This window comes from Mirounga leonina, unplaced genomic scaffold (assembly GCF_011800145.1).
Source record: "Mirounga leonina isolate KUSES-001 unplaced genomic scaffold, KU_Mleo_1.0 Mir_114, whole genome shotgun sequence".
In the NCBI taxonomy this organism is placed as follows: domain Eukaryota; kingdom Metazoa; phylum Chordata; class Mammalia; order Carnivora; family Phocidae; genus Mirounga; species Mirounga leonina.
This window is the reverse complement of record NW_023270265.1, coordinates 31,200,922-31,223,605: the sequence shown is the minus strand read 5'-3', so window position 1 is coordinate 31,223,605 and position 22,684 is coordinate 31,200,922. Positions and strand designations below refer to the sequence as shown.

Below are 22,684 nucleotides of genomic sequence, written 5' to 3'. Positions count from 1 at the left end.
TCTGGGATCAAGCCCTGTATTGGGCTCCATGATTGAGGATTCATCTCTACTTCTGTCCCTCCTCCTGCTCATGCTCTCTCTCTTTAAAATAAATAAATCTTAAAAAAAGTGTCTTTGACAACTTTTCAGGTCTTCTCTGAATGCATGAAAACTTCACCCCAGCTTCTGAAGGTATCTACAAATACTAGCCAACTCTATTTGTCAGTCTTTTCCAAGATAGCTCCCTCAAGGATGTACACCATTTAGAACTAGTGGGGGCCCAGACTTATGATTGTCTTTAGCCCAGATGAATTTAGCAGATTTTTGACTATCATTTGAATCACCTGCTGAAGATCAGGACCCACAATATACTTCAGGATCCATTAAAGATTAGCATCTTGCACTTAATTAGTCATATTCACCAAAGCACCCATTATCTCTTTCATAAGATGTTCAAACATGGAGGCTTGATCTACCTGACTGTTCTCTGGTGCAATCAAGCAATCTGATTTCTGGTCTCCTCAGTAGTGGACAATAGCTACCACCTTGGGTTCCAAAATAGCCTTTAATAATTCTAAAATCTCTTTGGCATATTTAATTTTTCTATTTCCTATAGTTAACCCATTTTCTTTCTAGATCGATCCATGTGCATAAACCACTGAAAAGGTATATTTAGAATCAATAAAAACAGTCACTCTCTCATCCTTAACCTAAATAGAAGGATCTTATGAGAGCTACTATTTCAGTCTTCTGAGCTGAGATACCTGAGGGAAGGCTTCTACTTACAGTGTCTGTTGATGGATCACAACTGAATATCTAACTCTTTATCATCCCTGATACATAAAACTCTCATCCGTGAATATCTCAAGGTCTGGTTTTGCCACAGGCAGATCCATCACATTGGGATGGCTGGAATAAACTTGTTCAATTATCCATATATAGTCATGTATGTGTCCCTAAGAGTTAGTAGGGAGCAAAGTCACAGTGTTACCTTCAAAGTAACATTGGAATTGTCAAATAAGATGACTTGATATTTGCCTCATCTTCACAAGGTGGGCCAGTAGCCAACCTTTTGTTTTGGTAGGGACAGTACATAATATGGATTATGCACTAGAGTAGGCTGTCCCCATGTAAATTTTTCTTCTTCTTGTAATAGATCACAAGGGGCCACTATTGTTCTCAGACATACAGGCCATCCCTTAGTTATTAGGTCCAATTGTTTTGAAAAATACACAACAGGTCCTCTTATGTTACTCCAATTCAAAGTTACCACTCTCAGATTGATCACCTGTCTTTCATGGACAAAGAAATAAAAAAACACTTTCTGATATCTGGAGACCCCAAGTGGAAGCATTGAGTAGCTTCCCTTTAGTAACGTGGAATGCCTATGGCATTCTCTGGAATTAAGAGGCCCATTTCCTCCTCCTCTAAGGACTTCATACAGGGGTTTATCAGTGAGTTCAAAATTGGGTATCCAAAAATGGTGGAATGTATACAATTGTCTTTTAGTAGTGGGAATGCTTTCTTCCTGTAAGGGAGCAGATTCCTTTGTCTCTGACATTTCAAAGCCCAGCTATTTAACACATAGATTTTTTATTTAATTTAATTTTAATTTTAATTGTATTGTATTGTATTATGTTAGTCACCATACAGTACATCATTAGCTTTTGATGTAGTGTTTCATGTTTCATTCTTTGCATATAACACCCAGTGCTCCATGCAATACATGCCCTCCTTAACACCTATCACTGGCTAACCCATCCCCAACCCCCTTCCCCTCTAAAACCCTCAGTTTGTTTTCCAGAGTCCATAGGCTCTCATGGTTCGTCTCCCCCTCTGATTTCCCCCGTTCATTTTTCCCTTCCTTTTCCTAATATCCCCCATGCTATTCCTTTTTATTCCACAAATAAATGAAACCATATGATAATTGACTTTCTCTGCTTGACTTATTTCACTTAGCATAATGTCCAGTCCCATCCATGTTGATGCAAAAGTTGGGTATTCATTCTTTCTGATAGCTGAGTAATATTCCATTGTATATATGGGCCACATCTTTATCCATTCGTCTATTGAAGGGCATCTCGGCTCTTTTCACAGTTTGGCTATTGTGGACATTGCTTCTATGAAGAGTAGGGTGCATATGGCCCTTCTTTTCACTACATCTGTGTCTTTGGGGTAAATACCCAGGAGTGCAATTGCTGGGTCATAGGGTAGCTCTATTTTGAATTTTTTGAGAAACCTCCACAGTGTTTTCCAAAGTGGCTGTACCAACTTGCATTCCCACCCTTTCTCCACAACCTCTCCAACATTTGTTGTTTCTTGCCTTGTCAATTTTTGCCATGCTACCTCGTGTAAGGTGGTATCTCAGTGGGGTTTTGATTTGAATTTCCCTGATGGCTAATTATGATGAACATTTTTTCATGTGTCAACCATTTGTAGGTCTTCTTCAGAGAAGTGTCTGTTCATTTCTTCTGCCCATTTTTTGACTTATTTGTTTTTTGGGTGTTGAGTTTGAGAAGTTCTTTATAGATCTTTGATATCAGCCCTTTGTAGTGTCATTTGTAAAAATCTTCTCCCATTCTGTGGGCTGCCTCTTTGTTTTGTTGACTGTTTCCTTTGCTGTGCAGAAGACTTTTATCTTAAGTTCCAAAAGTTCATTTTCACTTTGTTTCCCTTGCCTTTGGGGTTGTGTCTTGAAAGAAGTTGCTGTGGCTGATGTCAAAGAGGTTACTGCCAATGTTCTCCTCTAGGATTTTGATGGATTCCTGACTCACATTGAGGTCCTTCATCCATTTTGAGTTTCATTCTTCTGTATATAGCTGTCCAATTTTCCTCAGCACCATTTATTGAAATGACTGTCTTTTTTCCACTGCATATTTTTTCCTGCTTTGTCAAAGATTATTTGACCATAGAGTTGAGGGTCCATATCTGGGATCTCTATTCTGTTCCATTGGTCTTTATGTCTGTTTTTGTGCCAGGACCATGCTGTCTTAGTGATCACGGCTTTGTAATATAGTTTGAAATCCAGCAACAGGATGCCCCCAGCTTTGATTTTCTTTTTCAACATTTCCTTGGCAATTCGGGATCTTTTCCGATTCCATACAAATTTTAGCATCGTTTGTTACAGCACTTTGAAAAATGCGATTGGAATTTTGATCGGGATGACATTGTAGTTATAGATTGCTCTGGGCAGCATAGACATTTTAACAATGTTTATTCTTCCGATCCATGAGCATGGAATATTTTTCCATCTTTTTGTGTCGTCTTCAATTTCTTTCATGAGTGTTCTGTAGTTCCTAGAGTATAGATTCTTTACCTCTTTGGTTAGGTTTATTCCAAGGTATCTTATGGTTTTTGGTGCTATTATAAATGGAATCGATTATCTAATTTCTCTTTCTAGAGTTACACTGTTAGTATATAAGAAAACAACTGATTTCTGTGCATTGATTTTGTATCCTGCCACATTATTGAATTGCTGTATGAGTTCTAGTAATTTGGGGGTGGAGTCTTTTGGATTTTCCACATAAAGTATCATGTCAAATGTGAAGTGAGATAGTTTGACTTCTTCTTTGCCAATTTGAATACATTTTATTTCCTTTTGTTGTCTGATTGCTGTTGCTAGAACTTCTAGAACTATGCTGAACAATAGTGGTGAGAGTGAGTATCCTTGTCATGCTCCTGATCTTAAGGGAAAAGCTCTCAGCTTTTTCCCATTGAGGATGATATTCACTGTGAGTTTTTCATAGATGGATTTTATGAACTTGAGGAATGTTCCCTCTATCCCTATAGTCTGAAGAGTTTTAATCAGGAAAGGATGCTGTATTTTGTCAAATGCTTTTTCTGCATCAATTGAGAGGACCATATGCTTCTTCTCTCTCCTCTTATTAATGTGTTCTATCACATTGATTTGTGAATGTTGAACCACGCTTGCATCCCAGGGATAAATCCCACTTGGTCGTGGTGGATGATCCTTTTAATCTACTGTTGGATCCTATTAGCTAGGATTTTGTTGAGAATACTGGAATCCATATTCATCAGGGATATCAGTCTGAAATTTTCCTTTTTGATGGGGTCTTTGCCTGGTTTGGGGATCAAGGAAATGCTGGCCTCATAGAATGAGTCTGGAATCTTTTGAAACAGCTTCAGGGGAATAGGTATTATTTCTTCTTTGAATGTTTTGTAGAATGCCCAGGGAATTCATCTGGCCCTGGACTCTTGTTTTTTGGGAGGTTGTTGATCACCACTTCAATCTCGTTACTGGTTATTGGCCTATTCAGGTTGTCAATTTCTTCCTGCTTCAGTCTTGGTAGTTTATAGGTTTCCAGGAAGGCATCCATTTCTTCCACGTTGCTTAATTTATTGGCATATAGTTGTTGATAATAATTTCTAATTGTTTATATTTCCTTGGTGTTATTCATGATCTCTCCCCTTTCATAATTTTATTAATTTGGGTCCTCTCTTTTTTTTGGATAAATCTAGCCAATGGTTTATCAATCTTGTTAATTCTTTCAAAGAACCAGCTTCTAGTTTCGTTGATCTGCTCTACTCTATTTCTGGTTTCTAATTCATTGATCTCTGTTCTAATCTTACTTCTCTTCTAATGTATGGCTTAGGCATTATTTGTTCCTTTTTCTCCAGTTCTTTAAGGTGTAAAATTAGTTGGTGAATGTGGGATTTTTCTTTTTTCTTTTCTTTTCTTTTTCTTTTTCTTTTCTTTTCTTTTTTTTTTTTTTTTTCTGGGGGAGGCTTCGATGGCTATGTATTTCCCCCTTAGGACTGCCTTTGCAGTATCCCCACAGGTTTTGGACCAATGTGTTTTTGTTCTCATTGGTTTCCATGAAATGTTTAAGCTCTTTGATTTCCTGGTTGACCCAAACATTCTTGAGCAGAGTGGTCTTTAGCTTCCAAGTGTTTGAATTTCTGCCAAATTTTTCTTGTGATTGATTTCCAGCTTTAAAGCATTATGGTCTGAGAATATGGAAGGAATAATCTCAGTCTTTTGGTATTGGTTGAGACCTGATTTGTGACCCAGTATGTGGTCTGTTCTGGAGAAAGTTCCATGTGCACTCAAGAAGAATGAGTATTCTATTGTTTTAGGGTGAAATGTTCTGTATATATCTATGAGGTCCATCTGGTCCAGTGTGTCATTCAAAGCTCTTGTTTCATTGTTGATTTTATGCTTAGAGGATCTGTCTATTGCTGAGGGTGGAGTGTTGTGGTTTCCTACAATTAATGTATTATTATCAATATGACTCTTTATTTTGGTTAACAGTTGGCTTATGTAGTTGGCTGTTCCCATGTTGGGTCTTCTTGTTGGGTAGCCCCTTTAAGAATGATATAGTGTCCTTCTGTGTCTTTAACTACAGTCTTTAGCTTTAAATCTAATTTGTCTGAAAGGCAATTGATACCCCAGCTTTCTTTGAGGTCTATTGGCATGCAAGATGGATCTCCATCCCTTCACTTTCAGTCTGGATGTATCTTTAGGTTCAAAATGAGTCTCTTGTAGACAGCATATGGATGGGTCCTGTCTGTTTATCCAATCTGCAACCCTTTGCCATTTTATGGGAGCATTTAGGCTGTTCACGTTGAGAGTGATTATTAAAAGATATGAATTTATTGTCATCATGTTGCTTGTGAAGTCCTTGTTTCTATAGATTGTCTCTAAATTTCTGTTGTATATCACTCTTGGGGTCTTTCTCCTTTATAGAACCCCCCTTAATATTTCTTGCAGGCCCAGCTTAGTGGTCACATATTCTTTCAGTTTCTGCCAGTCGTGGAAGCTCTGCATCTCTTCATCCATTCTAAATGACAGCCTTGCTGGATAAAGTATTCTTGGCTGCATGTTCTTCTCATTTAGTAACCTGAATATGTCTTGCCAGCCCTTTCTGGCTTGCCAGGTCCCTGTGGATGGGTCTGACATTATTCTGATGTTTCTCCCTCTGTACATACGGAATCTCTTCCCCCTAACTGCCCTTAAGATGTTTTCCTTGGTTCTAAGATTTGCGAGTTTTACTATTACATGCTGGGGCATTGGTCTATTCTCCTTGATCTTGGGAGGGGTCCTCTCTGCCTCTAGGACATGAATCTTTGTTTCATTCCCCACATTAGGGAAGTTCTCAGCTATGATTTGCTCAAATATATCTTCTAGTCCTCTCTCTCTCTCCACCACCTCAGGGATCCCAATAATTTTTACATTGGGACGTTTTATGGCATCACTTATTTCTCTAATTCTGTTTTCATGGATTTTAAGCTGTTTCTCCCAGGCCTCCTCGTTTTCCTCTTTTCTATCAGTTTGTCTTCTAGATCACTAATTCATTCTTCTGCCTCATTTACCCTAGCTGAGTATCTAGATTAGATTGGATCTCATTGATAGCATTTTTAAGTTCTGCCAGTTCAACTTTCATTTCTGTCCTTAGAGACTCTAGGCCACCATTAATCGATTTCTCCATTCTAGCCATCATCTTCATAACTGTTACCCTGAAGTCTATTTCTGACACCATGCTTATATCTGTATCCATTTGTAAATCTGTGGCAGAAGTCACAGTCTCTGAGTCTTTCCTATTTTGGGGGTTCCTCCTCCTAGTCATTCTGTTGAGAGGTAGTTGAGGGAATGTACAGAGTCCAAATTATTGACCATATCCCAAGCAAGATGCACCTGTTTATAGGGACCTTAGGGTTGTTGACCTCTTGTTCTCCCAGCCTGTCTTCTGGGGGAGGATCCTGCTGCACTGTTACTCAGGCAACCCTGTTTGGGCAGAGTTGCCCTGCCCCCTGTGGCAGGGGATGGGCTCAGTGAAAACCGGTTTTGGGGGGCTTTTTTTTTTTCTCTGGAGGCTTTCTTTGGTGGCTTTCTGTGTGTCTCTTTTGAGAGTCAGATCAGAAGAGAACATTTCCCACCCTCTGCCTCAGAACAGAGAGATTGCAGTCTGTTCTTCACTGAGCTCTCCAGGCCACAATGTCTCTGTTTCTGTGCTGCTAAAACTGTAGCATCCTGGGTTGTGGGCCCCGCAGCAGCACTCCCAGCTCTTGCTTCTAGGTCCATGCACTTCTCTGCCCTTTGTGCTTCTAAAACTGCCAGCTGCCCCCAGTTTGCACACACGACCCTGTAGCTCCAGGTTTCAGTCCAGGGCAGGGGGGGCTGCCCTAAAGTCCTTTCCGTGCTGCTACTGGTCTGCAAGTCTGTGCCCAGTCCACAGAGTGGGAGGTTTTCACACTCTGGCAGGGCAGGATCCTGGAAGCTCCCAACCCCTTCCGTTTATCTTCCCATATCTGCCCACGGAATCATGGCTCCCTGCTTCATACCTTGAAGCCAACAGCTGGCTATATTCTGTTTATAGAGATCCAGATATATCTTCTTACATCTCAGGCTGATTTCGTGGGTGTTCAGAGTGGTCTGGTAGATATCCAGTTCAATTCAGGGGATGGTTGGAATAGGATCCCCTACTCCTCTGCCATCTTAGCCCCCAGTCTAACAGAACAGATTTTTTAGACCTTATAGCCTTGCTCAGCCAAGAAGTTTAGGGTCAAAATCATATTTTAGTCTGAGGTTTTCTAGTCTTGCTAGCAACCAAACCATCTACATGGGTAAAGAGGGTTCCTCCCTGAAAGTCCTTGGCTAAGATTTCCACCAAAATACTTTGGATCAGGGGGAGAGTTTTTAAAACCTTGGGGAAGGGGTATCCAGCAATAGTGCTGCTTACTCTTAGTCTTGAGGTCTTTCCATTCAAATGCAAACAGTTCTCCAGAGTCTGAACTGAGAGGGCTACAAAAGAATGCATCTTTTAAATACTGTACAGTGAAACTTTGAATGTCCCCAAAGTTGTTAATAGTATATGGATTGTGTACCAGCAGGCAGATATCATCTACAATTTGGTTAACAGTTTTTAAATCTTGCACAAACCCAAGTTTTTGTACAGATAAAATGGATGTATTGTATGGTGATTAACAAAGGCCGGTGAGGTCATATTCCAAGAATGCAGAAAGAATGAGCTGAATAGTCCTTTTAGCTTATTCCTTTAAGGGCTTGTATCTGAGGTTTGGAATCTTAACTCCATCGTGAAGTTTAACATGTATGATAATTGCTTGTCCTGGCTTCTCATCTATCCAAACAACCTACCTTTATTTATTTATTTTAATAATTTTTTAAAAAGATTTTATTTATTTGAGAGAGAATACAATTGAGGGAAGGAGCAGAGCCCCCCATCTTATCTTTTAGATGACATCTTCAGGCAACTCTAATAGGACTTTCAGCATTCAATTTAGTTTATAAGTCATGACCCAGTGAAGGGATAGGGCATTCAGGCATATAAAGAAAAATGTGTTTAGTCAACTGAGCCACCCAGGCGCCCAAGAAAAATGTGTTTAAGGTGAATTTGACCTATGTGGCAATCTAGTGGTCGGAGGAAGCTTTTAGTCAATACTTCCCAGAAAATTCCCATTACAGCGATAGTTTGATTTGAAAGCCAAGAGAGCCAGGTATTTAGTACTGAATAGGTGACCCCAGTATCAATCAAAAAATCTGAGCTTATTTGCCCTTGTAACCTGGGGTTCCTTGTGGGAAATGACGGCAGGCTCTGTAAGATATACAGGAACCACTGGGCCCCTTCATTCCTGGTCACTATCAACCGATTCTAGCACCTGGTGGGGGGGGGGTGCAGCTTAGGGCTCTGTCTCCTCAAGAGACCTCTATGAGCTTGGGCATTTTCTTTTTCAATGGGCCTCTTCTTTATAATAGACACATTGACAATATCCCAAACTTCTTACCTGGGTTGACCTCATCCTTGTAGTGGTTCTTGTCCTGGTCTTGAATTCCCTTGAGTTAGGGCAGCAGCTAACAAAGTAGCCAGCTGTTTCATTTTTTTTTTAATTTTATTTATTTATTTGAGAGAGAGAGAATGAGAGAGAGCACATGAGAGGGGTTAGGGTCAGAGGGAGAAGCAGACTCTCTGCCAAGCAGGGAGCCTGATGCAGGACTCGATCCAGGGACTCCAGGATCATGACCTGAGCTGAAGGCAGTTGCTCAACCAACTGAGCCACCCAGGTGCCCCAGCTGTTTCATTTTCCAGTGACCTTTTCTTTCTTGCATTTGGTTTTTGCTGTTCAAAATCATAAAAGCAAATTTAGCCAACTTTAACCTAGATATCCCCAATGCATCCTCTAGCTTTTGGAGTTTCTCTTGAATATACATGGCACTTTGCCTGATAAACATCATACTGACCATTTTCAACTTTTCTGGAGTATCCAAACCAGTATCCAATCTATCTCAATGTTTGTTTGTTTGTTTTTTTCAAGAATTTCCAAAGGGTTCTCATTTTTTGCTTAACTTCTTTTAAAATTTTTTAACTTCTTTTAAACTTTTTGCTTAGGGCCCCCTTTTTAGAAATCCAACTAAAATACAATCTCAATAGTGTTTGAGCTTACCTTGGTATCCATGGTAGGAAGAATCATCATAGCATCAGCATTTAGGAGGTTACTGGGGGTTTCAATTAGCTTCTTCCCTAGCCTTTTTAGGACCATGTAGTGTTCCTCAGAAGTGAGGAAAGTTGTTAATAAATTTTGTACATCTGTCCAAGTGGGGTTATGGGTGGCAAAATAGGTGAGAACAAATTTTTCACCCTCTTGAGGCAATCTCTATAAATGGTCATAGTGTTTATTCAAGTAAACAGATACAAGGTAGAGAATGGAGAATGGATCCAAATCTTCCCTGCATCTAAGCTCCAATTGCCTTAGCAGAGATTGGCCTCCTTGGCGATGAGTGGCTCCCTGACCAAATTGAGTACCACGTAGGCAATGAGAAGGGAAGACCATTCCTACTTCTTGGCCCCCCAAGGTAGGAGGTCCTGGTTCAGGGTCCTGCTGGGGCTGAAGTTGTTGGGACTAGTGCTGTGAGGGAGTTTAATTCTGTAACTAATAAAATATCCTATTTTCCCTGGTTAGAATTGGGTAGCACATGCTTTATAATTGGAGTAAAATTTTACATTTTCTCTGAGCTGGCTTATTCTGATATTTTGAAAGCATAGAAGATGGAACATAAGGTATTGCATCCTATCTTTTCCCCTTTACAAAACAAATCTAATTGTAATGTGGTATTCTAATTTATGGATGTGTTGACTATTTTTCTCTAGGGTCTAACAAATATTGTGGCCAAGCAGTATTGCAAAAAAAGATATATTTTTTTCTTTTTATAGGTTTATAACTAAACATTGCTCAATTTTGTAGAATACAGTCAAAAGAGCTGCATTTGGGGACTGAATTGCCATTTCCCCTTCTCCAATCAGAACATGGCTGATTTTATCTGAAGATACCAAAAGCTATAGCAACAAACAAACCAAGCCCAGATTTCCTCTGTGAGTATTAGTTCCTCCCTAATTTCTAGTTCATCCCTAAAAGTCAGAGCTTTACCAACTGAACCAAAGGGCTTCCTAGCCAACCTTTCTTTTAAAGGCTAAGAACCCCTCCCCCCCAGCTAGAGGCTGGATGGAAGGAAGAAATCAGAGAGCCCAATCAAATAGGAGTAAGAAAGAAGCTCATGTGCCATCACACACAAAGTACTCACCGAGAGATGTCCATCCAAACTGAAACCAAAAACCATTTCCCTGCCACAAGAGTTAAATTAAAATGCTAAAGGTCAGTGGTGGGGTAGGGCCCTGGGGGCTGTCCCTAGGACAAAGAGTGAAGGCTGCTGCATGGACTCCTCATCAGATACCCATTACTGGCTGGGGGCCAATGAACCATGGGCAGTTGTTCACCAAATTTTTAACCAAACTGAAGTTTGTCTTTTGCAAATGCAGTCACTAAAACATCAAGGATGCAGCAAGGAAAGGGTTTATTTGAGATGCAGCCAAACAATGAGACAGGAAGGCAAGCCTCAAATCCACTTCCTAGAAAGGGGAGAGTCAAAGATACTTAAAGGTAAAAGAAAAAGGATCTGAATATAGGAGAAAAGAGCTATGTGTCTTTAAAATCAGATAAAGTTAGAAAGTAAGGGAAGGTTGAAGTCATTTTGTCTGCACCTGTGAGGATCTGCTTACATTTTCATGTGGTCCGTGACCAGAGAATGGCATCCTTAGCATGATCCAAGGGTGGATGTTTAGGCCCTTCTATGTCAAAAGTTTACCCATCAGACACTCATGCATGCTCAAAGAGAAGGTTGGTGGTCCTCACTGGTTCTGGCCAGTTTTTTTATGAAGGCTTGAGTCTCTGCAAAACAACTAAATCAACATTTTGTTATCATGGTGCCAGGCAAGAGTGTTTCTTAGAGAAACATGGTGGCAGACAGCCTTCTGAGAACAAGCAGATTTGGGTAAAAAGTTAAAGTTGCTCTTATTAGCCCCATTAAACCATTGGTTACTGGTTTCATATCTGGGATATTATTTTTGAATAGTAACTTAAAGAAATATTACCTATAGATAGATAGTCAAATAAACTGTGCATCGTGAAAACCACTAGTGTAAACCTTTAAAAAAAGAAAAAAAACTACCTGAGTCTGAGTAACACTGCCAGAAAGTAGGAACTGATGGAATTGTGGGGCTTTTAACTTTCTTAGGCCAAGTTTATTTGAAATCCCTATCCATATTTTAATTTCTTTATTGAGGGGAAGTAGACAACCCACGCTTGATCCTTTTAATGAAGAATAACCTTAAATGTCATTGATGTGGTTTTGATAAAACAATCACACAATATAGAGCTGCTCAGTTTTTGTGTAGCAATGAATACAAAGTACCTACATTCCAAGGTCTAAAATACATTTGTTCCTTTTTAATTTTGCCTTTATTAAAAAAGATCCTTATGCAAAAAAGAACAATATTAAAACTGCATAGATTAAACATTTTTAAATGATCTCATGATCATATGAAGGTTGGTAACATTTAAGTAAAAGAGAAAACTCAATTATCAATGTCCTCTTCCAGCAGCATCTGAATAAATATTAAGCTCAATTTGAATCCAAACACGGTTTCCTAGTAACTGTACAGATTTTTAAGCTTCATTGTGTTACCCTTTCTGGAACTTCTGGTTTTGCTTTATTGATCTTGCTGTTCATGCCCTGTAAAGCTCATAAACATTGCTCAGACCAAACCTACTCATTGATGATCTCCAAATGACTTGGGTTTTATTTTGTAATACTAAAATCCGTTTCATGCACCAGCTGCTGCCTCCCACACACACACAGACTATCTCTATTAAGGAGTTTTCCTTTCTATAAGTCATTTAGTTCCATGTGTTAATTCTCACATCCTATGATAACCTGGATTTCATGACCTATACTTAAAGCCAAGAGAGTAAACTAAGTTTGTGTTAAGGGCCTCGTTAGCACTATAAGAGATAATGGGTAAAAGGTGAAGTACAGGAAATAAACTACTCCCACTTCTGCTACTTGTCAAGTCTGGTTAGACTGCCTGGAGGACCTCTGTCTTAGGGAGGTAACAGAGGGATGGCTCTAGGGGAGTGTAGATTGGGGGAGAACATTTGAAATGTTACTCTTATTCTGTCTTTGGAGATGCCTCTACGGTCAGGAACATTACTTGTAATTTGCAACTGCAGCACATGAGGATAAAGGAGATCCAAGGAACCTTTTTTAACCTCTCTGTGGTTCCTTTTATCCATTTATACTCAAAACTAATCTCTCATCTGAGGACATATCTAATTTTTATTTCACTGCATTCTGGAGACCTCTGACAGACACTGGTGATCTCTTATCATGTTCACTATATTCACTGGTAATACCATCAGCTTTCAACAGAGCTAAGATGACTTAGTTCTAAAAGAACCAGTTTATTAAATCCTCAAATCTCTCAATAGCTCTCAGTCTGTCCTAAATATAACTTTTTAAGGGCGCCTGGGTGGCTCAGTTGGTTAAGCGACTGCCTTCAGCTCAGGTCATGATCCCAGGGTCCTGGGATCGAGTCCCGCATCGGGCTCCCTGCTCTGCAGGGAGCCTGCTTCTCCCTCTCCCACTCCCCCTGCTTGTGTTCCCTCTCTCGCTGTGTCTCTCTCTGTCAAATAAATAAATAAAAATCTTTAAAAAATAAATAAATAAATAAATAAATATAACTTTTTAATTAAATAATTTTAGAACTCAGATTTCTAATCAGAAGAATCAGTGGCAAGCAATTGAGTCTCTCCAATTTGAAATTGGGAATACTGTTTTGTGTTTTGTGTTTTGTGTTTTGTTTTGTTTTTTTAGGTGACCAGTAAGAAATTTTAAGTTAACCTTTATATTCTCTATGGCAACATTCTTTGAAGTATAGCCCTTGAACCCTTGTATCATCCAATGTGATCTCTAAATATCAAACTTCCTGGGTTGTATTCGAGTCCTAGAATGAGAATCTCAGAAGCAGGGTGAAGAAATCTACATTATAAACTGCATTTAAATTGCATTTTTCTTTCATGATTATTTTACTGATTGGCATTGGCAAAGCAGTTATCTGAAGCTAATAAAAAGTCATACTTTAGCTCCTTTTCTTCTGAAGGTAAAATGACACTGACTATTAAATCATTTTTAGGATTTGCCAGTGCTCTCAATTCTGTCATTCCTTTGCTGGTATAATTTTAACAGGACACCTCTGGTACCTCAGAAGGAGCTTGGGAATTGAACCTAGTCTTGCAAGTGCTGACTCTGTCACTTACTAGCTCAGTAAGTACACAAGCCAGATACTAAAACCTTTCAAATCTATTAGCTGCCTTATCTGAAAATGAGGTTATTAATAGTGTCTTTCATTTAAAGTAATTGTTTCATGGCATTTTCAAGGCTGGGACTTCTTGGAGGTGTTCTATATACTATAGTGATGGGAATATATAAGCAAAACAAATGTTCACTCCAACTTTTCTTTGAAATACTTAGTTTTTCTCTAAAGTGAAAGCAAGAAATATTAAAACTATGAATACTGTGGTGAAGCTTTTTAATAAAGGTACTCTTTCACAATGAAGTCTAACTTGCAGAGTCAATTCTGTAAAATATTTCTGAATGTCTTTATTGTGTCTCCAGTTGTTGAAGATATAGTATGTAATGATTTTGCTAATGGGTGACAATATGGCTAACATATGGTGAAATTTAAATTTGTGGATGAAAAAATTGTGTGCAAATCTGTAGGGTTACCTGGAGCTATATATAAACCTTTTAAGGATATAAATATGTAAACACAGTACTACTTGTGAATATGTCAGGGTGTGGGGATTTCAAGAAAGGAATAGCACTAAAAGACTGAAATATAACATTTATAAAACATTTGAGTTTATGCATTAATGAAGATAATAATGAATTCATGTGATTCTTAACTGAGAATCAAAAACTATGTTTAGAGAGTTGAGAATACTGCTTTGATTACTTGCTTTCAGTCATCTTTCTCTGTGGGCATTAATAATGCATATTTCACCCTGAAGCTGGCTTTAGTAGATGCTCAATGAACATCATGCAATTAAAAAAGTTAGAGCTTTCAGTGTCTAATGTGAGGACCCTGGTGGTGACTGGCCAAGAAGACATGTCTTCCCTCACTTTCTTTTTCTTAAATACCTAACAGTATGTTTGGTTTTTGAAGTTTAGTGTCATTCTAGGTAGCAAATAATGCCAACATAGTTCAAAGAGTTTTGAAAGATCTATCATATTTGCATTTGTGTCAGTGTTACTCCATTCATATTTCTTTGAGGTATAGCTAAAGGGCCAGCCTACCATAGTCAAGGGAAGATGTAGGACATTTTGTCACTCACCTCCTGATAAGAGAATTAGCTGTCCATCTGTATCTCAGGAAAAGCTTTTCCAGGCTGCAGCATAGGGGACCCACAAGAGAATCTGTGGCATGTTGCAAATGATGGATTACTACAAAATTAGAAAATACTTTTCTTTAAAAATAACACTGCACAGTTTCAAGGTTTCACTATGACAACTATATTCTCAGACACTTGCTTTATGATAGGCTTTCTTAAGCAGAAAAGGGAAAATCTTACCTCACAGGTATCAACCTTATCTTGTGCATAGATCTGAACTGAACATGTGAACATTATGTGGTATACGTCTTGTGGCATGAAGAAAAATGGTTGCAAACCACTTGCCTGTAAATCATATTTTTGCTTTCTACTAATGCAAAAGGGAAGAGAAATAGAATAGTGTCTATGATCCTTTCCTGAAAAATGTATTGTTGACCTGAAACAAAAATCAAGAAATTTTGTGTTTTCTTGAGACTGTTTAGATAAACCCTTTGAGTATGCTGTTTCCTTCTGGGACTTGTCTTGATAGACTCATTCTACAGAGTTCTAAAGTTAAAAAAAAAAAAAGGGTGAGGCAGGGTGCCTGGGAGGCTCAATTGGTTAAGTGTCTGCCTTCGTCTCAGGTCATGATCCCAGGGATGGAGTCCCACATTGGGCTCCCTGCTAAGTGGGGAATCTGCTTCTCCCTCTGCCCCTTCCATCCTTCATGTGTGCTCGCTCTCTCACAAAAATAAATCTTAAAAAAAAATGATGACACACACAGACTAGCAACAGAGGCAAACTATTACCATTTCTAGGCCTGTTGGAGGGAAAGAAAGAAGCTGTCCAAGAACCTTTAAAAAATGTTGAGCCCTGAAAGAAAATCCTCCCATAGGATATATAAACACTGAATGTATCCACCAAAACTATAGACAAAGAGTAGAAGAAATAAATCGCCTCCTGTCGTCTAGTTCCTAACAGTGCTTCCTATTGGCCAACTCAGCTAGAAGCCAGAGAGTGAGGAAGTAATCCAGGGCACAAAGCTAGCAAGGAAGTGCAGACAGAGGGTGAGTCTGAGAGGAAAAAGGAGTGTAAACAACAAAAGCAGTACTTTGTTAGATGTGAAGGAAAAATAAAATGAGAAAAATTTGATTCTTTCTCTTTCTGCCAGGTGATTTTGCCAACTACCAATTTCTATATACTCAGGAAAGAAGTGAGCAGAAACATGATGCTGAGAAAATCTGGAGCTAACATATTATCTATTTCAAACAGATCTGGGACATACTTTTGATAATGATGACTCTTAACTTTAATCAAGGGAGCCCAGACTAAGTCAGCTATGTGTTATTTCTGCATTAAAACCCAGATGGGAGTGATGCTTTCCTTTGATGGTGGGTCTGCCTTTGTTGGTGCCATGGAAGATAGAGAAAGCATCAAATGATACATTACTTTCTTTGTTGGTGCCACAGAAGATAGAGAAAGCATCAAATGATACATTACTTTATCTGCTGCTGGCAAGTGTGATACTCTATTTCAGTGTGTGTTATGACTTCTGTTCCTAGAAACAAAGGAAGAAAAATTAAGCTGTTAAAAAACCTTTTGAATATTCATAACAATATGCCCATGCATGATTATTTAGAACAGGAAGTCACTACCAGATAAATAAGTTAAAAATGAATCATTTTTCTTCCTTTAGCCATATTCAGTCAGTTTTGAGGCAACTACTTACAGTTAATCTTCATTATTGCTAAATTACTTTTGCTTTGGTGTCTCTACTAGTAAAGGTGCATAGACCATGGGGAGCTGTCCACATCAAAATTAGTACTTGAACAAATAAAGTGGCTTACTTGTTATATATTAATCATGGAGTAATGGGGAATGGAAATACACTTGGCTCCAAAAGTGCTTGAGTTTTTCTTAATCAGAAATGTGCTTAGGAACACTATTGAAGCAAAGATAGATTAATGACAGATTTCCTAAACACAAGGAAAGAAAGATATTATTAAAAGGTTTCTTAAATTTTAATGGTTTATAGTATGAAGATTTGGACAACAAAAGTTACAGATATAATTTTCTTGATTCAGATTACTGGCAACATATATCACTGGTTTATCTGACCAATAAAATTTAATACAGCTTGTATGTGGAAAATTTAATTATGTATTTAATATAGATGCAAGTAGAAATACCCATGCATGAGCAAAGACAATGAAGTGGAGATTTGGTGGTAATAATTTACCAACTGAAACTATAAATGCTGTGCATGCATCAATCTATCTAAAATAATCACTATGCTAGTGTTTTAAAGTTCATTTTTTAAAAAAATTACTCATAAAATTTCTCCCCAAATATTGTAGTTAAATTGCAAATATATATTATTATCAAAGTATTTGTGTATCTCACTACTCCTCACTAGCTTGTGCCCCTTGACTGCAATAATAAATCCCCAGAATACATATTTTGAATCCATAACATCAGAATGAATATATAAATGCTTTGAATACAAAAGTTGGTCAAAGTTCAGTGAGTTTAGGAATAGGATACACCAAGTTTTGATTCAAAACAAAACAACAGAACATACAGGCATATCTCATTTTACTGTGCTTCACTTTATTACACTTCACAGATCTGTCCCCCCCACCCCACAAATTGAAAATGTGTGGCAACCCTTTTCTGAGCAAGTCTATCAGCACCATTTTTCCACCAGCACCAACCACCTGTTCATCCATCCTCCATCTCCTCAGGCCTCCCTATTCCCTGAGACACAATATTGAAATTAGACAGTTAACAATCCTGCAGTGGCCTCTAAGTGTTCAAGTCAAAGGAAGAGTCACACATCTCTCACTTTGAATCAAAAGGGAAAAATGATTAAGCTTAGGGATCTGGGCAAAATCAATTGAAAACATTCTGGAATGGATTCACCATTCTAGATGCCATTAAGAACATTCATGATTCATGGGAAAAGGTCAAAACTCAACATTACCAGGAGTTTGGAAGAAGTTGATTCCAAACCTCATGGATGATTTTATGGGGGTTCAAGATTTCAGTAGAGGACATAACTGCGGATGGGGTGGAAACAGCAAGGGAATTAGAAGTGGAGCCTGAAGATGGGACTTAATATTGCAATCTCATGATAAAACTTAAATTAAAAAGAAAAGCAGCTCCTCATCTGTTAAAGATTTATTTGGGAGAGAGAGTGAGGAGGAGGAAGAGGAAAGGGAGACAAGCAGACTCCCCACTGAGCAGGGAGCCTGTCACAGGGCTTGGTCCCTGGACTCTGACATCATGGAATCAGATGTTCAACTGAGCCACCCAGGCTCCCTGAGGAGCTACTGCTTATGGATGAAAAAATAAAGTGGTTTCTTGAGATGGAAACTACTCCTGATGAAGATGCTATACAGATTGTTGAGATCACAACAAAGGTTTAGAATATACATAAACTTAGTGATAAAGCAGCATCAGCATTTGAGAGGATTGACTAAATTTCAAAGATCTATTGGTAAAATGTTACCAAACAGCATTGCATTCATGAAAGGAAGAGTTCCCACAGTAGCCATCCACATTGAGGAAAGACCCTCCACCAGCAAAAAGTTCCAACTCACTGAAATCTCTAATGGTTAGCATTTTTAGCAATAGGTATTTTTTCTTTTTTTTAAGATTTTATTTATTTATTTGACAAAGAGACAGCGAGAGAGGGAATACAAGCAGGGGAGTAGTGGGAGAGGGAGAAGCAGGCTTCCCGTGGAGCAGGAAGCCCGATATGGGGCTCGATCCCAGGACCCTGGAACTATGACCTGAGCCAAAGGCAGATGCCCAACGACTGAGCCACCCAGGCGCCCCTGTAATAGGTATTTTTAAATTAAGGTATATACATCGGGTTTTTAGATAGTCTTTTAAGTATGCAATCATATGCTAAAATGTAGTGCAAATGTAACCTTTAAATACACTAGGTAACAAACAAAAATTTCATTTGACTTGCTTTATTGCAATATTCACTTAATTGTAGTAGTCTGGAACCAAACCTGCAATGTCTCTAAAGTATGCCTGTACATTATTTTCTTATAGAGAACTCACTAGTTCTAGTGGCATTGATAGAAATATATTAGGTTCCAAATAATAACACAACTTTAGATCATTGCAGTTTAACAGGGAGGATCATTTACTTACTTAGGTCTGTCTGTAATCTCAACAATCAAGATATGTTCTCGTGTTCCTACTGCACTATGCTTATCAAGATGCCATGTTGCCTTACATCCACGAGAGAGCCGAAAAAGAAAAGAAGGGCTATAACCCCCATTTATAACAGATAAAAGTGTAGTTGCTTTGGTTTATTTGTTGAGATTCCATGAATGTTTTATTTGATAAAATATCCTGTAAAAATATTTTGAAAACACTAGGCAAAAAGCTCTCTTAGATCTTTTTCATCAACAAAATGCTCAATAGGCTATGCTTTAATATATAAATAACAAAACTGTTATCTCTCTCCCAAATGTAAAGCCTATCCCATCCTAGTTTTGATGTGAAATCATCCCAGGAATCAGTAGAATTGCTGCGTAAGTCATTTGGACATGAGTTAGCTTATTTTTAGAAATTTATTGTTTTAAGTGTCAATGGATCCTGAGGGAAATTTTCCAATTGCCATATAACTTAAGATTCATTTCTATACCATAGGAGAGGAAAAAAAAATATATGGGAATGGAGTAGATTCCATAGACGATAGATTAAAGTGGTTAAGATGTCCCAGATATCATATATATATAATATATATATATATTATATATAATGTATGTGCCAAGAATGGATAAGAGTAGAACCCATAAAATTAGCAAAAGAGCTCAAAGAAGACAAAATAACCTAGGGGTTTCCCTAGGGGGAACCTCTGTTTGGGGCAAATAAAGACCTACTTTATGAAAAGAGGTAGAAAATTAAGTCAAAATGAATGCCTTTCAGTTTTGAAATATTACAGAAGTTTCTCCATAAGCTTATGATACACCTATAAGAGACAACAAAAGGAAGTTGATGTTTTTGACATTACCCTAAAAATGTCAGTTTATAATACATGTTGTTAGTTACTGACCTCTTCTAGTAAAAATCCCTTAGTGTTACTGTCCCCCACTCCAAACCCCACACTGGTAAGAGACCACAAGACAGACCCAAAGAAATGTTTTCAAAATTCTAGTGAATTCATATATATTTAAAGTGCTCATTAGGTACAATTCTCTATGCTGAGCAGAGAAAAGCAAAAAAAAAAAAAAAAAAAAAAAAAAAAAAAAAATAAAAAAAAAAAAAAAAAAAAAAAAAAAAAAAAAAAAAAAAAAATATATATATATATATATATATATATATATATATATATAAGGTATAGTGCCTATATCTTTATGAATCCTTAAAATTAGGGAACTAAAATATAGAAATAGAAAGGCATTTTAAGCTATTGGCATACAACCTGAAATAGTGGAAACACTCCTATTTAATTCTCACCATATAACAGTATTATCCCTGTTTTGCAGATTGTTTGGATTTGGAGAGTATCTTGCTCAGTGTTATTCTTTCAACACTGACACTGCTTATTTGTTGTGTATCTCATTTTCTTCACTTATTGGGATGTTCATGTTCTAAATCATTGCACTGTAATACATTTTAAATAATGAAGTTATGTTAGACCTTCCTGTTTCATTAAGCCTTTTTTTTTTCTTCAGCCAATGACACAGTCTCTTCTTAACAAAGGAAATCGAGAGTTTGCATTAAAAACCATGGGATCTGCAATCTTTCCTTCCTGTATACAAGAAGGATGGACATAAAGATTAGTACAGATGCAAATAAAAGTCCTGCCAAATAATCCTATCACTGTTGTCCTTGAGGTCAGTGATTTTGACTTTCTGGGTATCTGTTTATGTCTCTTCCTCCTCCCCGATGCCTTCACTTTTCCCTCTATTACCCTAGCATTAAACTGTGAACACTTGCTCTCTCAAAGCCTAAAGAAACATAACTTTCTTTTTTCATTTTGGTCAACAATTTTTCCTTCATGACCACATTCAATAAAGAAGCACTAAACTTTTTAATTTTTTTTATAATGTTTCCTAGAAAATCTCAGATCATGGGCTTGTTGCATCTATCTATTAGGAATGGCCTTCTGAGGATACAAATGGCCTTTAAGCTGCTCAATTTAATGGAATAATCTAGGGTTCTTACTTACCTATACATTAATATGCTAGTGGATACTGTTGACAACAATGTGTTTTTTCTTGAAATTCTCTTCTTTCACTAGAAAGTGAATGTTTTCACTTTATTATCTCACTTTCTTTAAGAGTACACTGCATTCTTCTCTCTAGTTTCTTCCTTGTGTTCTCAAATAGTGGCAGTGCTCTCCTGGAGTCTTTCCTCCCCTGCCTTTTCTTTTTCTGAGTCATTCCATACATAACTCCATGATATTGCCTCTATAATAATGACTTTATATCTTTGGTTCTGACCTCTCTCTTGAGCTAAAAAATTGACCCTCCAGTGAATCCATTCTTATACTTCTTTTGAACCTGAAAATCAACAGTCCCTTACTAAACTCTGCCCAAATCTGCAATATTTCTAGTCCTGACCTCTCCTACCTGCTTGTTCCACCTTTCAGGAGATATCTCTCTGTGAATGCTCCTTGAACACATCAAACTTTAAATATATATATATATATATATATATAGTTTCCATTAAAAAACTATTCCTATTTTATTCATTTTTACAAATGTCCTACCAGCTAGAAGTGATGTCACAAAATGGCAACATCTGTAGTTCCTGACTCTGATCTACCTCACAAGAAGAACAAATAACTACTATTCATGGGCAAGACACCACTGAAGGAATCCTAGAACCACACAGACCAAGAGAGACCACATCGCTCATTCCCCAGGCTAGCAAAGTACCATGCCAAGAGGTGTCCTCTGAATGTACCATTCCCCACAGTGGAAAAAGAGAGACAGAGTACACATCCAGAACCCCAGCATGATGGGTCACTTCCTGGGAGTCCCCACTCTGGTCTTACCCCATAGGATTACAGGGGACTCCGTGGAGCTTGACCACTAGAAACCTAACTGTGACAGAGAAGGGGAGAGGAGCTTCCAACAACAGGCACTTGGATCTTGGAAGACCCAATTCCTACCCATAGCACCTAAGTAGTGGTCCTGGCCAGCAGCTTTGCTTATCTATAGAATCAGTGGCACAGTCTGACTAGGGAACCTGGTGGTATATAGGTCTGTATGATATGGGTTCTCACACAAAGAGATTTGCTAGCTTCAGAGCCAGTTCTGCCCAGGCAGTGGAATTACATCAGAGCTCTGCCCATTGCTGATGGAAGCTCCCAACCTCATGTGACCAGAAATCGTGCCCAGAATGCCTAAAAAGTTGTATAGGCCAAAACCACTTGGGCAGAGAGAATGACAGTCTGCAGAGCAAAGCCAGTGGCTCTGTTTGGCCAAGGAAATTGGGACAAAGGTTGCCTTGAGTCAATAACAAACAAAACCCTTACCTGCCTTGAAGCAAGTGCTTGTACTGCTGTTGGGCATGGAAACCAATTTGTAGCCCCATCCAGTGCTGAAAAATCTTTCAGCCTGCCTGACCACAGAACCTAACCAAAATACATAGGAAGCTGCACTTCCCATCCAATAGCCATATATAAAGTGGCACTTAAACACAGAGCAAACCCTTGTCTCTTTCCATTTGCACAGCAAAACCAATGGTTCTATCTAGCCAGAAAATTCAGTGCATAGTCATGCCTGTTTCAGGTCCCTTAGAGCAAATGGGTCAGTCACTGGGATGCTTCATGCCGCCGTGCCAAGGCAGAGAAGCTAATTCATAGGCTTACCTACTGCTGAATTTGGTACCCAGTCCTGACTGACTACTAAGCATGACCAAAAAATCCAGGTGAATGCAGAATCTCTCCAGTAGATTTGCTTAGGCAGGGAACCAAGCCATCAACCTTATCCAACTGTTCTCAGCCAGTGTACCCTTCCACCCCAAAGCTCGGTAGTGACCTTACCCCAAA

At 38.4% G+C, this 22,684-nt stretch overlaps 1 long non-coding RNA gene across 1 annotated transcript in view; it reads left to right on the top strand.

Annotated features, from left to right (window-relative positions):
- LOC118025985 overlaps window positions 1–20,963 on the top strand; it is an 84,740-nt gene extending 63,777 nt beyond the window's left edge. The window contains exons 2-3 of the long non-coding RNA XR_004683440.1: window positions 13,535–13,612; window positions 20,358–20,963. This is a non-coding gene — a long non-coding RNA (uncharacterized LOC118025985). The remainder of the gene's footprint in view (window positions 1–13,534; window positions 13,613–20,357) is intronic.
- Window positions 20,964–22,684: the final 1,721 nt, after the last annotated feature.